A 21485-nucleotide genomic window follows, 5' to 3' on the forward strand; every position below is an offset into this window, starting at 1 on the left:
TGACTAAAATTTCTTTTTTGTTAAACTTTTACTGTTGATAATTTTTTTCTGTTTACAATTTATCTCTATCTTCTATAGTTTTTGCCCAAAAAACAAAAAAGGCATTAACTTCTATGAAACAACTGACAATTTCATCCATGCTAGCTTATTGTAGATCTCGTCTTGCTGGTCCAATTTGCTTTTAAAATTTTCTATGTATCGATGATAATTACCAAGATAATATGAAAAACGCAAAACATTTGTAAATATCGTCATTTAAGGGCACTATATGTAACTTATATAAATAGTTTACCAAAAATTTCAGCAATATCGACATATTTGTAGATCTTGCTTTGGAGATTATTTTTGCTATTTATAAAGTGTCTATTTTTCCAGTAAAAAGGCAAAAATGCAAAAAATGGTAAAAATCGTCATTGAAGGACACTAAGTTCAGTAAGGAGCCGACTGAAGATTTCGGTCATGTTTAATTATTTCAAGATCTTATATTGTTGTCCATTTTTGAGTCTTAACATTTCTGTTTATTTATCATGATTTTCAAGATAAAAGGCCAAAAATGTAGTTGTAGTTTTGTACTGTGCGTATTGCTGTGTGTTTGTTTATTCTACATTGGCTAGAGGTATAGGGGGAGGGTTGAGATCTCACAAAACATGTTTAACCCCGCCGCATTTTTGCGCCTGCCCCAAGTCAGGAGCCTCTGGCCTTTGTTAGTCTTGTATGTTTTTTTTAATTTATATGTTTCGGAGTTTAGTGTGACGTCCATTTTCACTGAAATAGTACACATTTTTGTTTAGGGGCCAACTGCAGCCCGCCTCCGGGTGCGGGGTTTTTCTCGCTGTGTTGAGGACCCATTGGTGGCCTTGGGCTGTTTTCTGCTCTTTGGTAGGGTTGTTGTCTCTTTGACACATTCCCCATTTCCATTCTCAATTTTATTAGAGGAGAAGACGACAGACACCAAGTGATAAATAAGCTCACTTGTATCTTTTGGCCAGGTGAGCTAATGAATGGAAAGAGGGAAATGACAACTCACAATTGTTGAAGACGGTATATTGCCCTACCCCCGACACATGAAATGCATAATGCTCCACAGACAGGTTTCCTTATAACCAGGACGAGAATTAACAATTATACGCCAAGTAAGAAATATTTGGCTGCTCAGTGAGAAGAGCTACAGGTCGCCGCCAGTTTATTCCAAAGCAAAGATGTTAAAAAATTGATTTATTACATTATAAGGTATATTTGTGTAAGCTATTTAATGTATTTATTACATCTTTCAATACCATTAAGATTTCAATTTTTAACGATTGCGATCAGTGGTGAATATGTATATTATTTACATTGCAAATTAATAAATGTAAAAAGTTATTTGCAAAATAAAAGCAGCAATTAGAATCGTCTTAATCGTCTGATATGTCTTATTCATATGTTCTATAATCAGATTTAGAATCAACATCATATCACTTTGCTTATGATATTTCTGTATTAGAAGGTTTTACCAGTACTTTGAGTTTGTTTTCTGTAAACAAGATTGTTCTTTGGTACACCATTTTGTAACATGCATTTAATTATGCATGTGTTTTTGTGGTCTTATAAAGCGTTTCTAAACAGATTATTTAACGTTTTTCTATGTACTTGGTTATTCTAATAAACTCGAGATGAAAGTCAGTAGGTTTAAGTCAGCTCAAAATGTTTTTAACGTTGCGACATGTACAGTCAAGTTAACATGTCTGTCACAATTATATTAGTCGTCTTAAGTTATATGATTATGCATTTGTCTCTCATGTGATTTGTGTTGTTCGATTGCTGTCACATTAATGTAAATCCTATATCACATTTTATTCAAATAATACTATATTACTTTATCATTGCAATAGTGATACAAGACCAGTGTCTCGCATATATATACATGTTCGTGTCAGGAGTTACCGATATATTGTCACCAACATTCATCTCCACGACAACAACACCCGCAGTCGTTTGGGCATGCCCGCCACCGTCGTTATATGTTGTGATTAATTTGTTGTTGTTTTTATAAATAGAATAGTATGAACCTGTGGTGTGAGATACAACGTGAACAGAAATATGATACAGTCCGTCTACTTCACACGAAAATTTGCCGCTGGTCTTAAATGCTGATAAATTCTTTATTCCAATAGAAGTACGTACGTCGTCAAACTTTATTAATGTGTGAGCGTTATAGTTCTTCCCACTTGAAACACATGATGTTACAGCAACTGTAAAACAGATGGATATTGAAATTAATTGTTTGTAACTTAAATCAAAGTTTAATGTCAATATATGCATGAGCAAAAGAAGATGTATGTATATGTATATAAATAAACAAATTTAATAATATTTGAAAGATATATTGCATTAAAACAGTATTAAAACTTCAGTGATTTATGGTAACTTAAGATTTTTTTTACAGGTTATTCTTTAAGGAACTGATCATGAAAAAGTGAAAAAACAAGAATTAGGCAAACGAAGACATACAATTCAGTCCTACTTTGAAATATTTGCTAATTCCTATGGATTTTTTTGTCCTATATACATTTTAGCATAGTATCCTTTACAAATTGCAAACCAAAATAAACAGGAAAAAGAACTGAGCAAACATAGTTACCTTCATTACAAGAAAGAAAAAACGACAGGAGTGATAGGGGTTCTAAGACGGCTCAGCAAATCTTTTTTCTGTGCAAACAATCACTTATAATTCTCGGGTCACTTTTGTATAAAGTAGTTAATAATTTTATTACCTTTTCTACTATTATCCGTTATTTGCTGTTCTAGTTGAGCCAATGACATGTTTAAATTCATCTGAATGTTCTGGACTTCTTTGTTCAAATTCGCAAATGTACTATTTTCCACGGTTTCTGAATGTTCTTTAAAGTCCTTCATTCTCTTGTTGAGAATGTTATATGTTATATTTTGACCATTTTCCAGTTGATTAAATTTTAAATTGGTCATGTTCTAGTATTTTCCCATCCTATGATTTGTCGTTTCTTCAATGTAAACAGTTTTATTATACAAGGCCAAGAAGTCTTGACTCCTTGCACGTTCATTAACGCTGAGCGAATGTGTCTCTGAGGCAACAGTCTGTAGCTGCTGCTTGATATAATTGAGGTCTTGAAGTGGTTGTAAATTTTTTAATTGTTTTAATTCGGATAATTCTTTGCCGAATTCTGCGGTTACATTTTCCTGAAAGGCAAATTTAGTTTCCATTTTAATTCTCAACGATTGCAGTTCTTGCTCTTGTGTTTTATACTTCATCAATAAATCGGTAAACTCATTCCTCAACTTAGTGTTGTTAGCTTCTAAATCTCGATAATTTTGTCCCAAATCAATATATTTTTGTTCTAAAATATTAACATTTTGAGACGATTCGTTGTTGCTACAACCATTCTGTTTAAGTATTTCAAGCTGTTTTTTAAACTGTGATGTCATAAGAGCAAAGGTTTTCTCCATGTCATTCCGTAACTGATCTGTATCATGGCGCAATTCTGTTGTCATGTGTCTCTGTTCCTTCTTCTCTTCGTAAAATTCTGATATAGTTAGATATTGATTGTTTGAAGGAACTGTTCCTCCAGTGCTGTCAACATTGTTATCCAGCAAAAAACCAAAGCCTCTTTTAAGGAAACACAAAAGGAAGAGCTTTTTCAGTAACATGTTGAACAAAATAAAAATATTTGTTATATCCCCTATACAGATAGTTTTTATCTGAGAAACATATCACATGTGTTATCAGTGGATATAGAAAAATAGGACATCACAAATAGACTAAGGACTGCAATTTTATCTAAAAAATCAGAAGTATTCATGCACCGACACAATGGGGATAATAGTATTAGTAAATAAATAGAAAACGACTGTCACAATTCTGATTTTGTAAGAGAACTTTGCTTGGATAAACCCTAGCGTGCCATTTGAAGAACAGTCTTTCAAGGTTCAAACAAAATGCACGAGAAATCGTGAACTCAATTACAATACAAGTAATAAGCAAAAAAATTTACTCTAAACATATGTATCACTTTTAATGTATTTGTACCCTTTGCAAAACACGTAAAAAACATTGAAACCTCGTCAGAGCTTCAACGTACAACTTAAAGAATATAAGTATTGCACAATGTCGTGTACTTTTTTTTTATCACGTTGTTGTAGGAAATCGTCTGTAAAATGCGTCAACCTATATTGAGTGAAGAACGGCATTAGTTTTATATCAGGTGGTAAAATATTTAGAGCTTCCATTCAGCTATTTCATTCTTTAATACGGTATGGAAAGATGGAAAACATAATAACCATAAATAGAAGAAAAACAAACATCATCTTGGCCAAAACAAACAACAAAATACAAAGAAAACAAAAAAAACAATACTTAAACTCAGTTGCTCCGGACTGGTAAGCCATTCCTGTTCCATAAGTGACACTCACCGTGTTAATCATCGGAAGTAAAATTCGCTGATAAGTCGCATTCGCTCATATCACAATCGAGAGAAAAGATGGCGGGATTGTGTAATTATGTAGATCTTATATAATTATAAACAAACAAAATCGTGAACTTATACAAGTAACAATCAGCATGATTTATCATATCAAATATGTTTTTGTACTTGTGTTTTTATTGTCTGTTATTCCGTTATTTTTAGAGTTTGGTGCTAGCCATGCACTGCTTTTTATTGTATGTTCTTTTTTGAACCATTTGTTAGCTCACTGATCGAGATAAAAAAAAAAGGAGAAGATTGAGATTCCCAAAAACATAGTACAATCCCGCCACATATTCATTAGTCTGTCCCGATTTCGGAAATATTTGTCAGTGATTGTTTTATGTCATATATGCATGCATCTGACTTATTTTGCTATTTGGAAACTAAGCCAGTTGTTTGATAGTTTCTATTCAATTTATTACTAATTTTATAGACACGGGACGAATTAGAGCTGGACATATTGTATGGACATCTGTATGTTGTTTCAAAAGGTATGTTGCTCTATAAATGTTTCTTGGTTATTATTGTCCTCTGGTTTACCGTCTCATTATCACACATCTAATTTTTTTATATACAGTTTCTGTCAAACTATGTTATACATTATATTGTTATTTGAATGTCGATGTGTTTATTATTTTTCAGTTTAATGAATTGTCATGATATCCTCTTGATAGACACTTTAACGTACAACTGTTTCGTTTTGTTCGATTTTTTAGTTTCTAATAAGAGGCAGGTGTTAACGGTGAAATCAGTTAAAGTCCGCATAACTTGCTGTTAAAAAAAACAAAATTACTTATTGTTTCAAATTTAAATTCATAAATATAATATTGAATTTTTATCACATAGGCCATCAAATATGTTTATTTCATCTTTATTGGAAAAATTACATCTTAAAGTTTAACTAAATGATTCGGCACCGTCTTCTGTTTGCCTACAACGAAAGTATCGAGGGAAAATATAGTCATCTGGAAGAAGTTGTACGTTTATCCACAATAATGCATTGATACTAAAATATCAGAGTATATTTGGCAAAATAAATGTTCATATTTATTCTTAAGGGGTTTTAGTATCTATATCTCACATGTATTGTTGCATTTCTTGAGATCTTGTTCGCAATAGTTAGAATTGAAGCATTGCTCTTAGGAAACAGGTATTTATTTTTTTATGTTTTTGTTTGGCAGATAATAACTTTAATGAAAGGGGCTATGGTGTATATTGCAATACTATGAAATGATTAACCAACCAAACAATTGATATAAGTCTGTTGTTAAACTTTTTTTAATACCTATACATATGAATATGCCAATTTCGTTCTACGAATTTATTTATATTTTTTTTTTATTAACTCAGTGGTTAAATCTTGCACAAAGCTTCCGGACCCACTAGCAGAGTCAGTAATTATTATTAAATTGAAGCTACACTAACCCGAATAATTCAGTCCCTCCCCGTGATCGACTCTCCCACTCGTTAATGTAGCCATCGTAGAGCAGTGGAATATAACGACTGAATTATTCGGGTTAAAGCTACACATGGACAGTTGCAGTTACTCTCGAATTCTAATTATAACTGAAAATTTAGCAGAAGTAACAATTTCGATGAAAAGTAATGTGTAAATCTCCTTTTCCCGAAACATCCTCCAGCTTGTTCATAAATTCATAGTTCTACTTTGGAATGCATCCAATTTATATATTAAAACGTGAACTTTTATTGAAACGAATTTACATAGGTACAAATATGAATAGTATGAAAAACAAATATTCAAATAACACATTTGCACTCGTTATAAAGTACTTTATGCCTTTAAACTGTTTCTGAAGTGGGTTTTAGATTTTTACTAATTTATAAAACACACCCACAATTGTGAATGGTATGAAAAAAAAATTTAATATCAATTAAATAAGGTGGTGTTCCTTATTTGATGGGTTGGCAAAGTACAAATTGGGTGTTAACGTTAAATTTTCTACAAAATTATAAAAAGATTTAATTCAGTAAATATTCATCACATCAATACGCAAGAAATATCGCTACGTCATTACAATAAATTATTGTTGACGAAAGGTCTAAAGAACGCCTACGTCACTACAACAGATAGATACCGATAAATATTTACAACAAATCACGACACTTTATTGGTTAAATGTCATTACCTGGGACTTTAATAGGAATCATCTGGCCTTGAACATACCAATGAGTGTGTACAACTAGATAAATCATTTTTATTCATAAACTTGATAACCTGCTTAGTCAACAATTTTAGTGAATTTGAGCATCAGAAGATTACCAAGTGGACGCACCCGATCTCGCTCCTTCTTTAAGAAACAGTGGGATTATTTCAAAATTAACGCCCATTTTATCATTTCCTTCTAACTTTAAAATGTGGTATATCATGCCTATGTTTCTTTGTACACATGTGACGGAAGCTGAATATTTTAAGTGTCTCTTTTTCTGGACCTGTTTTGAAATAATATATGTTCTTTCCAAGTTTAGTCAGGCAAAATAACCCTGAATATTAAATCGATTGTGACTTTATGCCGTAATGTTTATTTGGCTTACTCAACGTTTAAAATTGATATACAAGTTTTTTTTCAGAAACTTCATATCTTTTGTATTCAACAGTATTATAAAAAAAGAAAACACTTCATAGTTTGGCGAATTTCTCATTTTGGTTTGAAGTGAAGAAAAAAAGGCAATCTCTGTTCTCATTTGATACATATTAGTACTATTCAATCATTGTATTTTGTGTCAGTAGTAACAACATTAAGACCGCTTACTGAATAAGAATAAAATAATAAACACACGAGAAATAGAAACTAAATGAAGGTTTTTATATGTAAAATGACAGTTTGGCTCTAATAATCCACGAACACGAATAACCATATTACTTTAATATTTATCAAAATATTTGATGTCAAATATAAGTAAATGATACATATAAATGTTAAGTACTTATATTTATTGTAAAACCATATTGGTCGTATACAGTTATTAAGACAGGAAATGACCAATTCGATACTTTCCGTTATATCATATATCATATATATTTAGTCATATTTTCATTAAGGACTTATTTTTCAAGTGCAACTTGATTACTATGTTTTTGAACATTTATCACTATATAAATTATGAATTTATATAAGAAACTTAGATTTTTTTTTTATATACTTGTACATTCTTCAACATTTGTATTTGGTTGTGGACTTTCAAAATATTTTGGCCTCAAGCATCACTGAACAGACAGTAATTGTCGAAATGCTCATCTGGTGCAGTAAAATTGGTACTGTTTATATTATTATAACTGTTTATATGCATGTGACTGTCTGCTGCTTTATATTTGATTTTTGATTTTTATTTTGTGCATTTAAATTTTTGTTCAATGGTAAACTATGTTTGTTTCGTGAGATTATCAAACAATCCGTATTGTAATTACTATTTCAGTATTGTCCTTATGTTTCTAGTTTTGGCGATTCACACTATTAAACTAGTAAAACCATTTACCATACTTTAATTGTCAACTTTTCCAGGCAATACATCTGTTTTAGGGAATGGTTTAATTCTAGGACAACTAGTTTAACTCCGTCACACAGTAATGCGCCAGTTCCAAAACGTATTATAAATACATTATAAATTGAATAAGTGAACAAATTGATTACAAAATATCAAAGATTTATCACCAACACAAAATTCTCAAAAACAACAAAACATTATGAAATGAATTTAGTTAGTTTCTGTCTTATTTTATTTCATAATTTTTTTCTTATTTTTTAGAATTTTGTATCGGTGTTAGATCCTTGATGTTACTGATCAAATCATTCACTTATTCAATTCATAATGTATTTTATTCTCTAGAATTTCTTTAAATTATTTTCGTACCTGGGTTGCTATCTCATTGACACATTTTTTAGGCTGCAGGCTTTTTACTTCGGCTTCATAAACTCCTTTTGCCATTGAAAATACAAAATAAACACATGTGGTCTAAGACAACTTCAGATTACTATTACACCTTGACTACCCATGACGGTCTTCATGTTCAAATTCACAGCTGACAGCACATAGTTTTTAGATCTTCATTGTCTTGATTGCAAAGTCTAAACATGTAACCATTTCAATCTTTCCATATTTTTAGTTTCATTTTCTACCAGAAATGCTCAACCATTTGTATTTATAATTTGAAGTGATGTCAATAAAATGGCATATACAGATCATGATGTTTACTGGTGAATGACATGTCAACGGACTCGTTCTTTCTATGTTGATTTTATGTCGATCGTTAAACAGTTGCTTTGTCATATTATTATGAATTTATGCTACTAAACAGTTGGCAACTTGAAACTACGGCCGTTGAATTACATTACTTTTCTCAGTGTCAGCTAGGTAAATACTACATGTGGATATTTAACCTTTTCGTGTGCCAGTCCAACCATATGCCACTTGTATACTAATAGAAACAGCAACCGTTGTATTGAAAAATAAATACCATACTCTATAATATATAATCGTTATTTGTAAAGATTAAGTTTTCACCATGTATTTAAATTGAGGGAATTGAACAAAAAATGTCCAGTCGATGAACTTTAAGTATAAATAATTAAACAGTACTCATGTCAAGCCAATGACCTCTGAGTGTTATATGGCAAAGAAGGTATTTAATAGGACTGACGGTCTAATAGTAGTTTTCCCATGCCAATGTATCTACACAACGCTGGCTCCCAAAATGATTTGTTTTGATTTGTTTTGGTTAGAGCGTTTCTGAAGAATGGTAAATCCGGAAAAGTGCTTCGAACGGGCCAAATTTATAAATTTTCATGCATTTATTTTATCTAATAATCTTTTCTTGTTAAAAAAAACTTTACCAAAGACACCAAGTTATAACTATGTACGCCAGACGCGCGTTTCGTCTACAAAAGACGTACCAGTGACGCTCAATTAAAAAAAGGTAAAAGGCCAAATCAAGTTCAAGAGAATTGAGGACCAAAAATCCCGAAAGGTTTTGCCAAATACAGCTAAATTATGCCATTTATTCATGAGTTAGAAAATCCATCTTAAAAGCTTTCACTTTGGAATAATCGTTCTCGCATCTCATCGATATCTAACATTTAAAATATCAACTCATATTGATATAAAACATAACACTTTTATATGAATTTCGTTCATCCGAAGCGCTTTTCTGAATTTACCTTCATCAAGAATGCTCAAACCCAAACATTTGAAAGTCATGGATGTTAAATACGTAGAAATGTAGTTACCTATATTACCAAAAGATCCAAATTCATCTAAGGTAAACTTAAATGGAGTTGGAACCTGAGTTTCTTAATAATTTCTTTATATCAATCTGTCATTATGTTCCTGGGATTCATTTCCCAGCTACATACCCAGTGTTGCTGAGTTTTGACTTCATGTCCCCCTTTTCCCATTTGTATATTCTAAATCGCTATACGCAATTTGAACCTCGGTAGACACCAATTGGCTCAACATTGACACTACTACTTAATTGACTTAATAATCTTGTGACAGACAATGCATGCATAGCAGCAAATAGTTACCACTTACCTTGTCGATGCATATAGTCTCACTCAACTTGGAGCTCATACTATTTCTATTGTTTTCACTCCAAATTTCCCCCTATTTTTATATATGGACCTGATACATACATGATCATAAGTATAAAATAACTCAAAGATACAGACTTATAATTGTGTACGGCAGACACGCATTTCGTCTACATAAGACTCACTTGTGACGCTCTAATCAAAACAGTTGGAAGGCTAATCAAATTCGAAGTTGAACATGTTGAAGAGCATTAAAAACCTAAATTTTTAAAAGTTGTGCCAAAACAAGGCTAAGACAATATATTTCTGGGGGTAGACAAAACTTGGTCTTTATTTGGTATACCACGCAAATTTACGTTCACAAAATTGCTACAAATTATTCTTCAGACAGATAACCTGATTATCTAATACTACAACATTTGTTACCTTCATTATCGTCGGCTGGAATACTTATCTCAAACGCTTCACATCTGTTTAGAAAATACAAATGCGATTGCTTTATACGATCACGTAAAATTTCTAGCCAGACATTAATGATGTGGGAAAGAGTACATTAAAATAAATTTGGTTATCATTAACAAGTTTATATACAGTACTTATCACTACTGGGAGTGCAAAAGTTAGTAGTAGGACACGAACCTTTACCGAAAAATATCTGTATGACTATTTTTGACATTTTTATAGAAACGTTGAGTTAGTAGGAACATCATTTGTAATTTCATGTAAACGGCAAGCGGATGGTTTGTTGCCGAAAAATGAAAAAAAACCAATGCTGGAATGATCAGGACAAATTATTTCAGAAATGTGTGTTGGCCACAAAAAATTGAATCATATGTTTTACGTTCTACTTTTCATCATTGCATGTGAGGGAGATCATTACCTCCTGGGCATCTTTCTAGTTTTTTATGTAAAAGTTCGTTTTAAGCGTGGTGTGTATCGTTCTTTTTAGCGTAATTTTTTTTAAGAACTCATCAAAGATACCAGGTTTATTATTTGGTATACCAGGCGTGTGTTTTGTATACAGTTGACTCATTAGTGGCTTAAATCAAACAGTTGGAATGTTGAATAAAAAGTGAAAAGGGAAAAATCACTGAAAGCTAAAAGCCAGGAATTCTGAAAAGTTTGCATAGGTCATTTGTCCCTGTTAGGGGAGGGGTGGAGGGTGGGGTGTTTAGCGGTAGAGACAACGTAAGTGTTTTGAATGAATTTTAAACATATTTCTAATAATAAATTTATGGAATGACTGCAATGATCTTACATGCCAACTCAGAAGCCCTGACTACTAGGCCGATGAGACGCATCAATGATGAAATGTCCACCAGCAGTGGCATCGACCCAATGATGCAAAAGTTCAGCAATCATACACGACTTATGTGTACACCAGACACTTAAAAGTCAATGCCGTGTTATGTGAAATAAGTTAATCGGACTGTGGCGTGGAAGTGTATTTAGTGTATAATAAAAAAACGTAATACAAATGTAATCTGATATTGATACTACGTTATTTTGACATTCATAATCAAATGTGCTAATCATTGATACATAATTGATACCAACGGTTTTTAACAATGACGTAATATCTGTACATACAATATCGTACGACACCATGATTTCAAAGCATTTGCCAATCATTAAAAAAGGCCTTATTTCATAATGCATTGTATTAGTTTTGAAATACTATTATAACTATATATATTTTCGTAAGCAAAATCATAACTGATTGTAAACTACTAATACCATCCTTTATTTGTAGAAATGGTTTCTTACTGAAAAAATTTAAACGGATACTTTACATGTAGTTTAGGTGCACAAGGTGAATTTGATAATGCATGCGTACCATGGGTTGGTAAAGCCTAATAAATTATTATTAAGTCTTGAAGTCCAAATTTTGACAAGATATGATATGAACCATTTCTACGTGTAATTCCCGATTTAGTGGAAAATAATCTTAATAAAATCAATGTAGATTTTCTTTTTTCGTTTTAAAGTGTATGTATCAAATAAGTATTTTACTCCCTGATCGTTGAATATTAAAAATACACCCATTTTATGTTTAATTTCACACATTTTGCTGTATTTACCCCCAAAACCACCTATATTCAGTTAAACTATTATAAAGAGCTTTGGTGTTGTTGGTTTATATTAACGTAAACCCCGAGTATATCATATTTGCAGTAAGATATACCAAATTATACATAGTTTTTCAATGCCCTTTTATTTATTCTTTTGAAAATTTTCTGATTAAAAAGTAAAATAACAATAATACCGAACTCCAAGAAAAATTCAAAACAGAAAGTCTCTTATCAAATGGCAAAATCAAAAGCTCAAACATATCAAACGGTTTTATAGCTAGCTGAGCCTCTCACTTGTATGACAGTTGCATAAAATTCCATTATATTGACAACAATGTGTGAACAAAATAAAAAAAATGTCAAAAATAGGAGTACAGCAGTCAACATTGTGTTATAAACTTAATCACTATAAAAACAAACAAATATATCAACAAAGAAAAACAAAATGGTATATATATGACAAAGCACACAAGCAAAAATGAAAGACAAGAATACAAAAAATGAACATAGCACAATAACACAGTGGCGGGATGTATAAGTAACGAGCCACGCTAAAAGGATATTACTTAAAATGGACTAAACAGTAAAGGTTAATAATTTGCAAAGACAAATAAAAGAATAATCGTCCCCTGTAAATTATAAGAAAATAATAGCCATTATGTTCTCTTTGGCATTGAAATGGAATATTAGAGGTTCTCGGTGAAAATTTGATCTATGGATTGGAATAGTTTCTAAAAAGGAATGTGTATACTCTTATTCACAGCTAGTATTTCAGTTTTTACCGGCAAAAGATGATTGGAGTATAATTAATCAATGGTTAAAAATATGAAAAGCGTTTCTTATGCAGCTTGTGACAAATTCTGATTTAAAAACTTTCCATAATCATTTAAAGCAGCGTAGAATGTATTTTTGTACTTTTGTCTTAGTATATCAATAAGGAATGTAGTATGATTGAAAAAGAGACAGCTGCCCCTTAGAGACCAAATGATGAGGATGTAAACAACTAAATGTCACCCCACGGCATTCAACAATGAGCAAACCCTATATTACCGTTTATATGACTATATGGAGTTATGTCCTTTCAAACCGACAGGTCATTCTTTTTGAAGAAACAACCCGGACGATACCTAGTTTCAATGAAAAGTGCTTCAAGGCATAAAATACTGACCTGTGTCAGGTCATTATTTACCCCGTTGATAATGCAAATTTCAGTTGGTTAAAACATCATTTGATAGGAATCGTGTGTTGTTGCCAATTGTTAATTTTCTATACAATTTCCCATCTTTAGTTTACATTAAAAGGTTTTGGGCAGAAATATTTACTCATTTACTCCATTTATTAGATTGAAATACTAGTACCAGAACACGCATTTAGCACAAAATGATATGACATAAAAATTATATAATATTCTATAATGATTCTCAATTTTTAAGAAAAACTGTACTGCCAAGCAGAAAAGAGAAAACTATTATTCTGAAACATTTTTTTTAAATTGTTGAAAAAAAAAAATGAAAACAAAACGTTATAAATTTCATGCGTCCGAAGCGCTTTTCTGGATTTATCTTCATCAGGAACGCTCAAAGCCGAATATTTGAAAGCCAAGAATGTATATCAACCTAAACAGTTATACGACCAAAAAGGACCTAAAAAATGTCAAATTTATCTAAGGTCATCTTTGCCTGAGGGAGTTGAAACCTTAGTTTCTTATAATTCAAAACTTTTTTACGAACAATTTAAGAAAGGTTTTTTTATAAATCATGTCAGTACCGAAGTACTGACTTCTAAGCTGATGATACCCTGGGGGACTGATAGTGAACAAATAATGCTTTTAACGGCAAAAATGCCATAAAACCAGAGACCCCCGATTTTTATAAAGTTATTATAATATAATATAATATAGTATGATATAATATAACCAAAACAACTGTTCTATTTCCTGCTTCATGCAACACAGTAACATTTAAAAAAAGATTAAACTGGACAGTAATGACTTATATTTATATATCTACTTAACCTTATTATTTAGCCGTTGTGCGTAGTTATACCTAATTACATGAGAAAAGAATACCCCTCTTTAATTTGACGGGTAAAATGGAATGCAATTGCCTGCAAAAATAATATCCTTTGAAGGTATATAAGTCAGATAATGATCACTACAGTCGGTCTTTCAATTGAACAATCCTGACACCCCTCGGGGTGCTATACGAAAGGGAAAACCTTAAAATATAGCATAAGTTATAAAAGACCACAGAAGAACAAATTTGTGAAAAAATTTAAAAGACAAAACTAAGACATGGCGTACCAAATTAACTTTAATGACTTATCATGCTTAAAACAAAAAATAAAAAATTACTAATATGACAGACAGCAATAAAACGCCAACCATTAAATATCAGGCAAATAAAGAATGTAGAGGTTTGACATGTTAGTAAGTTCTCAATCATCCCCTAAAGTTTTATTTTGGTTGAGTGATACTCGTGTACCAAAAGAAAAGTGTTCATATACATTTATAATAAACTCATTATAAATACAAGAATAAAATATTTGTTTGACAGACGAGCGTTTCGTTTACAAATACTCACCAGTGACGCTCGAATAAAAGAATAATTTTTAAAGGCCAAATTAAGTATGTAAGGAAATACAATAAATGATAATATATGTAACGTTTTTTCCGAATCCTGACAAAGTGAAAAGATTTCACGTCGAAAAAAGAAATTGTTACTAAAATTAGTAAGAAGCACATGACTATCTACAGTAACAACAACAAATGATCTGAGTACACGATTATTGTGTCGTTCGAGTTACATTGATAAATTTAACAGTACGTAAAATGACCTTGCTTATATTTTTTGCCTTTAATAGACCTGATTAACAATCACCTGTCATGGATTTTTCTTAAGAAATAGAACGACGCATTAATAGGTTAATATGTGTTCTGTAATATGTATATATGTAACTCAATAAGACATTGCTATTTTTGTTAAAATCCTTTCATTTTCTGGGGTTTACCGCCACGATATGACAGTAGATTTGGTAAAATGAGTAATCTATATTGCAAACTGTGAGTGTATTAAAAATTAGAACTAGCAATGTCATGGCAAATGAGGCACCTCCCTGATAACAAAACTTGAATTCCCTAAAAGTATGTATTTATGTAGTTACGTGACATCTCGTATATATGCAAAGATCATGGATAACTCAGGGATATGTGTATTTCATGATTGTTAAGTAAAAAAGTAAATTCCATAATGTGATGCAGAAATATGTATCATGCCTTGAGAACATTGCATGTAACTATATAGTTTTTAAGTACATGTTGTGGTACATATATAAGATATCCAATTATGTGGAAATGGAAGCAACTTTGTTCCTTCATCGTAAATCCATGTGAATAAAAATAATATATATATATATATGTAATTACTCTAAATATATAAACCATCAATTGAAGACAACAAGATAACGCCTTTACAAACAAAACCTTTTACAAAACTCTGGCACACCACAATAGTCTAAATCATTACGTAGAAAAGAATGGATAGAATGGATATATTTTAAATGTTATATGTTTCAATTGCAGTCGTTATTCTAAAGACACTTGTTTACGTTTATAGGAAAACCAGGTGAAAGACACACAAAAAGAGATTGGGTAAGGCAAAACACATGTTCAAAACGGAAAAAAGCACACACACAACTAAAACAATAAATAGTTACAATTGCATAACACGTATTTCAGGAATAACCATTAGGTTCGGTCATGACCGTAAAAAAAAATAATGAACGATTTAAAGCAGAAAAACCAAAAGGACCTAAATAGAACAGGCAAATTCGTAGAAGGTCAACTTCGCATGCAAATTTTGCAACCTTATTTGTAGCAAAGCTACATACTTTTATTTATTGGAGATTTACACAAAATGTGTTATCTTAATCATCCCAATATCGAAGCCTTGGATACTTGGCGGATTATAGGATTCCAGCAGCTGCACCAGTTGTAATATAACATATGATACAATTTTGGTACGTACAGCTTATGTTTCTGGAATACCTCTTTCAGGTACTCTGCGAATTAAATAACGCAACACTCTTTAACGAAGTGAAAAGCTACTGAAGGGTGATAAATGCCTGTAAAAATGAAATAGATATTAGAAAACAAAATGTCGATGCTATCCTTTATATTTATGATCTTAGTTTTTGCTAAAAAAAAGACAAAGAATTTTGAAATTGTTGACAAAAAAAAAAAGCAAAAAAAAAAAAAAAAACACGAATCTGTACAAGTTCGATAGTATTAAGGTTAATAGCTGACTTGATTGTTGTAGCATGTAACTTTAAATGCCTTAACGGTATATATCATCAGACGTGATATGACAAATGTCCTGTCATAAAAGCAAGTGCAGTATATTATAGAGTATCAAATCAATTTGAAAGACACAGAAGTTCACAAAAATGTAGAGCAAAGCAGTAGAGAATCGACTATTTTTTTAGGTTTTGCCACAAGCACATTTTTTTATGATTGGATTGTAAAATATATAATGTTGCGCGTTTTTCTAAAATCTTGCCGATTAATTGATGGGTGTTCAATTTTTCACGGAAATTATTACATTCCTTTTTAGGACATTTAGAGGTCAACTGTAAAAGGTATATGACCTGCTTTGGTTAAGACACGCTGAGTCAATTTTTATCATTCTAGGTCAAAGGGTTGCAATAAGCAGGCAATTGTTTTTTTTTTATGATGAGACGACCAGTCAATGTTATCACACCTGAATACTTCCCATATAGTGGAGGATCAGCATATTATAAGTCAGCCATGTTTTGACTAACACATCACTGAACCACGAAACCACTAATGCTTTTTGTAACATATGAACGATGATGGCTGGTTATGTTCATAGATAATTTCTCAATTGACCCCCACTCCCCCCCCCCCCCCCCCCCAAAAAAAAAGCTGACAAAAATCATTCCAATAATTGCTTCTTGGACATATCAAGAAAGTGTAATGCGTTAGTCATTCGCTAACACATAATAAAATGCGCAAACCATGACTATTATCAGAACAAAGCAAACGAATGAAAAACAGAAATTACTTTGATATAATGATGCAAATTTAATAATATTCGTAATGCTGTCAAATAAAATTGAGAATGGAAATTGGGAATGCGTAAAAGAGACAAAAACCCGACCAAAGAGCAGAAAACAGCACAAGACCACAAATAGGTTTTCCATACAGCGAGAAAATTCTACAACCGGAGGCTGGCTTCAGCTGGCATTCATAGTGTGTGGTATTTAAGCCAAACATGACAAAATATACAATGAATCGCGTATGTTGTATTATAAAGTTGACTAGTTTAGTACATAAATCATAGATATCAGGATTAAAATTTTGTACGTCAGTCGCGCGTATAGTCTACAAAAGACTCATCAGTGACGCTCGAATAAAAAAAGTTAAAAGGGATTAATAAAGTACGAAGTTAAAGAGCATTGAGTTAGAGTTTGCAATATCTGATAAAATAGTATACATGCGTTTCTAAGATAAAGATAAGTAAAACTTTTAATGGAATGAAAATACATTAAAATTTGTTTTTAATCTGTAAGATAAGATTACACACCATAGTATAAATATTAATTTGAAGTCAATAAAATCGTTTCCATTAATTTAAAGCAATCTAATTCATATTTAGTAGCAATAGTGAATGTGTAAATCGGAAATAGTTCGCACTAAAGGCTTAGAATTGATTTGATTTTCCCTTGTTGGAGTAATAACAATGTCCTGCTGTGATGGTATTCATCTTGTTAGTATAGTAATTTAATATTTAAGTAATATTTTCCTGGAATCTATACAGCAAAATCTTTTAGATTTTAGTAACAATATAGTATTATACAGTATAAGACAGTATGCGGACAATAAATCACAAATCATAAACCCAGGTATGAACAGATCAACATTAAAGTGAAAACAGGCACTGTAAACAAAACCAGTCCGCTTGCGTCGACGCGATAAGCATCTCTAAACATAGGAAACCAGTTTTATTCTACACAATATGATTCACAAATAACTTTGATAAGGTAACTGTAAGATCAAAACTTTTGGAAAAGTGCGATTGCTTTATACGATCACGTAACATTTGTAGCCAGACATTATTAATGTTGCTCGGATGACATTAAAATATCATTCGAAATCATTGTATTCAGTGTTTTTATAACTACTAGGAGTGACAAAGTTAGTATAAGACACGAATCAGTACGGAAAATATATGTACGATTATTTTTGCAATACGGTTCTCGTAATTTTGTATTTATATATAAGTTATGATGGCAACTATCATTGCATGTACTAATCATAAAGGAGAAATAAGCTATCAATTGAAATCATCATAATTTCATGTTTGACTAACGGTTATGATTAATTGTCCAACTAACAGTAGCAGTCCAACAGAAGTAAAGAAATTTCTATCACCGTTGTGATATATGTTCTGAACGTTATTTTCCAAATAAGTAAATAAATGAAAAGGATTTAATTTTTTCATTGGATGAAGTCTGTCTAAAGGAATAAATCTTCTTTAGTGCATAATTATAAATATGTCAATGTTACCCTATCATAGAAACTGTTCCTTAAGAAACAATTAATTCAGTGACGTAAACAGAGATTTACTGGAAAAGAATATAACCTCCCTTTTGCATTTCATAACATTAAAACGATTGATCTTTATAAAATCCTTCTAAATGATTAAGGCGAAAGTAGTTTAAGCGCGAGGTTTGGCTAGCCACAAAACCAGGTTCAACCCACCATGTTTCTTAAAATGTCCTGTAACAAGTCAGGAAAATGGCAGTTGTTATCTTATATTTCGTTTCTGTGTGTGTTGCATTGTCGTTTGTTTTTTGTTCACGTCAGTGTTTCTATTGTTTCATTGTTTTCCTCTTATAGTTGATGTGTTTCCCTCGGTTTTCTGTTGTAACCCGGATTTGTTTTCTCTCAATCGATTTATGACTTTCGAACAGCGGTATACTACTGTTGCCTTTATTTACCGATGTACAACCCCATAAATCGACTAAGGATAGACAATTGAAGGTAACAAACACAAACTAAGGGAATCGCATCAACTCCAAAAGGATCGAGACAGGGTGCCTCGACAGGGAAAGCGTCTACTGCTGTGCATGCATCACCCATAATGTGAATCAAGACTTGTCAAAATGTAAAAATCTGAAATTGAAAACAATTAGTAAAATTGCAGATCAGGCGAGTATACTAATATCTAAAAGATCTAACTAAGACCAAGAAAACATGACGCTAGTAGTTAAGACACCAATACATCATATCCGTCAACCATTTTGTGATGGTGTCAGATATCCTTTAACAGTTTTCAATTTCGTTTGGAAAGTTTTAAGTTTTATTCTTCAAAAAATATTCCCTGTTATGATATAAGCGGAAGATACCAAAGGGATATTCAAACTCATAAGTCGCGAACGAGCTGACAAGTCCATTACAAAAACCGAAAAACTACCAAACGACCAACAAGGCGATCCTGAAAGTTGAGCAGATTCCATTGATCGCTATTGAAAAAATGTATGAATTTCTAATATGTACAAGTATAAGTCAATTTAACCCCAGTTCGACGGCACATTCACTATTCTTCAATAAAGATTAAATGAAACTTTTCTCATGTAACTAATACTGGTATAAATTGTTAATTTATCTCATCAAATTCAGATGTTATCAAACAGCGCCTTTGCTGTTCTTCTTATGTTTGTTTAGCTATATACTCCAAATTTGACTTTCTAAACTTTAAACATAATGGTAAATAAAATATGGTTAATTCAGGAAATCGTTTATCCCGTCTTCAGTACAATGCATTGATATTTATATGCATCGTCAGCTTTGCCAAAAAGAATCCGCACAGATTGAATTATTTCGGCATTGTTTTGAACCTATATAAATTGCAACAACTAACATTTACTTTTTTTATTATTGCGGTGCTTTGGTCCCTTCGATATGATTCAAAAGTGTCATATTGATTGCAGATAACAGTTTTCATTCCCAAAATGTCAAATGTCAGTGCTTCTATTTAGATCAGTTTTTAATGGTTTCAAAATTTAAGTTATTTTGATAAAAACACGGAAAATCATTGATTTGCATTTTCTGGTAAACGACAAGCGGATGAATATCAATTGCCGAAAAATACCAAAAGCCCATCATTCTATATATATTTTACTATGTAGTGAAAAAACCCTGTCAGTAAAATGATTTCTGTTTCGATTATTTCTATGCAAAACGGTACAATAATTCAACAGGAATGCAACTACTTATTGGTCACAACAGATGCATGAATCCGATGTAATCTCGTCGTGAAAACTGGTATTTATATTGACGCTGAATTACAGTTCCTCAATGATCGGATTTTTCCAATAGACACAGGAATCAAAGGGGATTTAAGTTACGTAACATAAGAGCTAATACCTGAACGACCGGGAAAAAGTTATTTCAGAAATGTGTTGTTGGGCATACAAAAGTTTGTATTAGGTGTTTTACGTTCTACTTCTCATCATTACGATACTAGTATTCGAATATATAGGGATAAGTTATGCTTTTCACAGGCTTTCATCATGAGAAAAATAATCTGACCCCTTGGAGCATTTTTAGGTTTATTTTTATATAAACGTTCGTTGTAACAGTAGTCTGTAGACAACGACTTTAACATTATTATTGTTTGTTTCTCTATTTTCCGGTTAAGTTTTTGCTGCTTTTTTTTCATTCTTGTTTTAAATTTTTGATATTCTTGATAAAAACTTTAAAAAAAAATACCATCTTATTGTTCAGTACACTAGACATATCTTTCGTTAACCAATAATCATCAGCGGCTAAAATCCAACAGTTAGAATGCCAAAATGAATAGTGAGGTACAAAGCACTGATAACAGACAATTTCTGTAAGGTTGCCTAGGTTATTTATCAATGGGGATTAAAGAAACTTTAGTGTTTTAAATTACTTATTACATACTTCAAACAGTAAATTGTAAATTGGTTGCATTTAATCATTAATAATCTCTTATGCCACCTCAGAAGCCCTGAATCTATGCAGATGAGATACTAGGGGACGGAATGTCCACCAGCAGTTTTATCAACCCAGACACTACTGTGCTATGTGAAATAAGTAAATAGTACTGAAACTAGGAAGTGTATTTATGAATGTCTAAAAATCTAATTATCTGATATTGATACTAAGTTATATTTGACATTTAAAATATTCCGAAAATGTGCAAATGTCCATTGATACGAAATTGATACCAACGATTTTTTAAAATGACATAATATTTATATCTACAATATCGTACGACACCATAATCTAATAGTATTAGCCAATTATTCAAAACAAGTCTTATTGTATAATAGATAATATT

At 31.6% G+C, this 21485-nt stretch overlaps 1 long non-coding RNA gene across 1 annotated transcript; it reads right to left on the reverse strand.

The window, feature by feature from the left end:
- Nucleotides 1–1200: 1200 nt before the first annotated feature.
- LOC127701211 (uncharacterized) lies at nucleotides 1201–8194 on the reverse strand. The gene is made up of 2 exons (XR_007981875.1): nucleotides 2754–8194; nucleotides 1201–2231 (listed from the first exon to the last, which is right to left on the reverse strand). It is a non-coding gene; the product is annotated as an uncharacterized LOC127701211 (long non-coding RNA).
- Between the last annotated feature and the right edge of the window lie 13291 nt (nucleotides 8195–21485).

This window comes from Mytilus californianus, unplaced genomic scaffold (genome assembly GCF_021869535.1).
Source record: "Mytilus californianus isolate M0D057914Y unplaced genomic scaffold, xbMytCali1.0.p SCAF_5, whole genome shotgun sequence".
Lineage (NCBI taxonomy): Eukaryota > Metazoa > Mollusca > Bivalvia > Mytilida > Mytilidae > Mytilus > Mytilus californianus.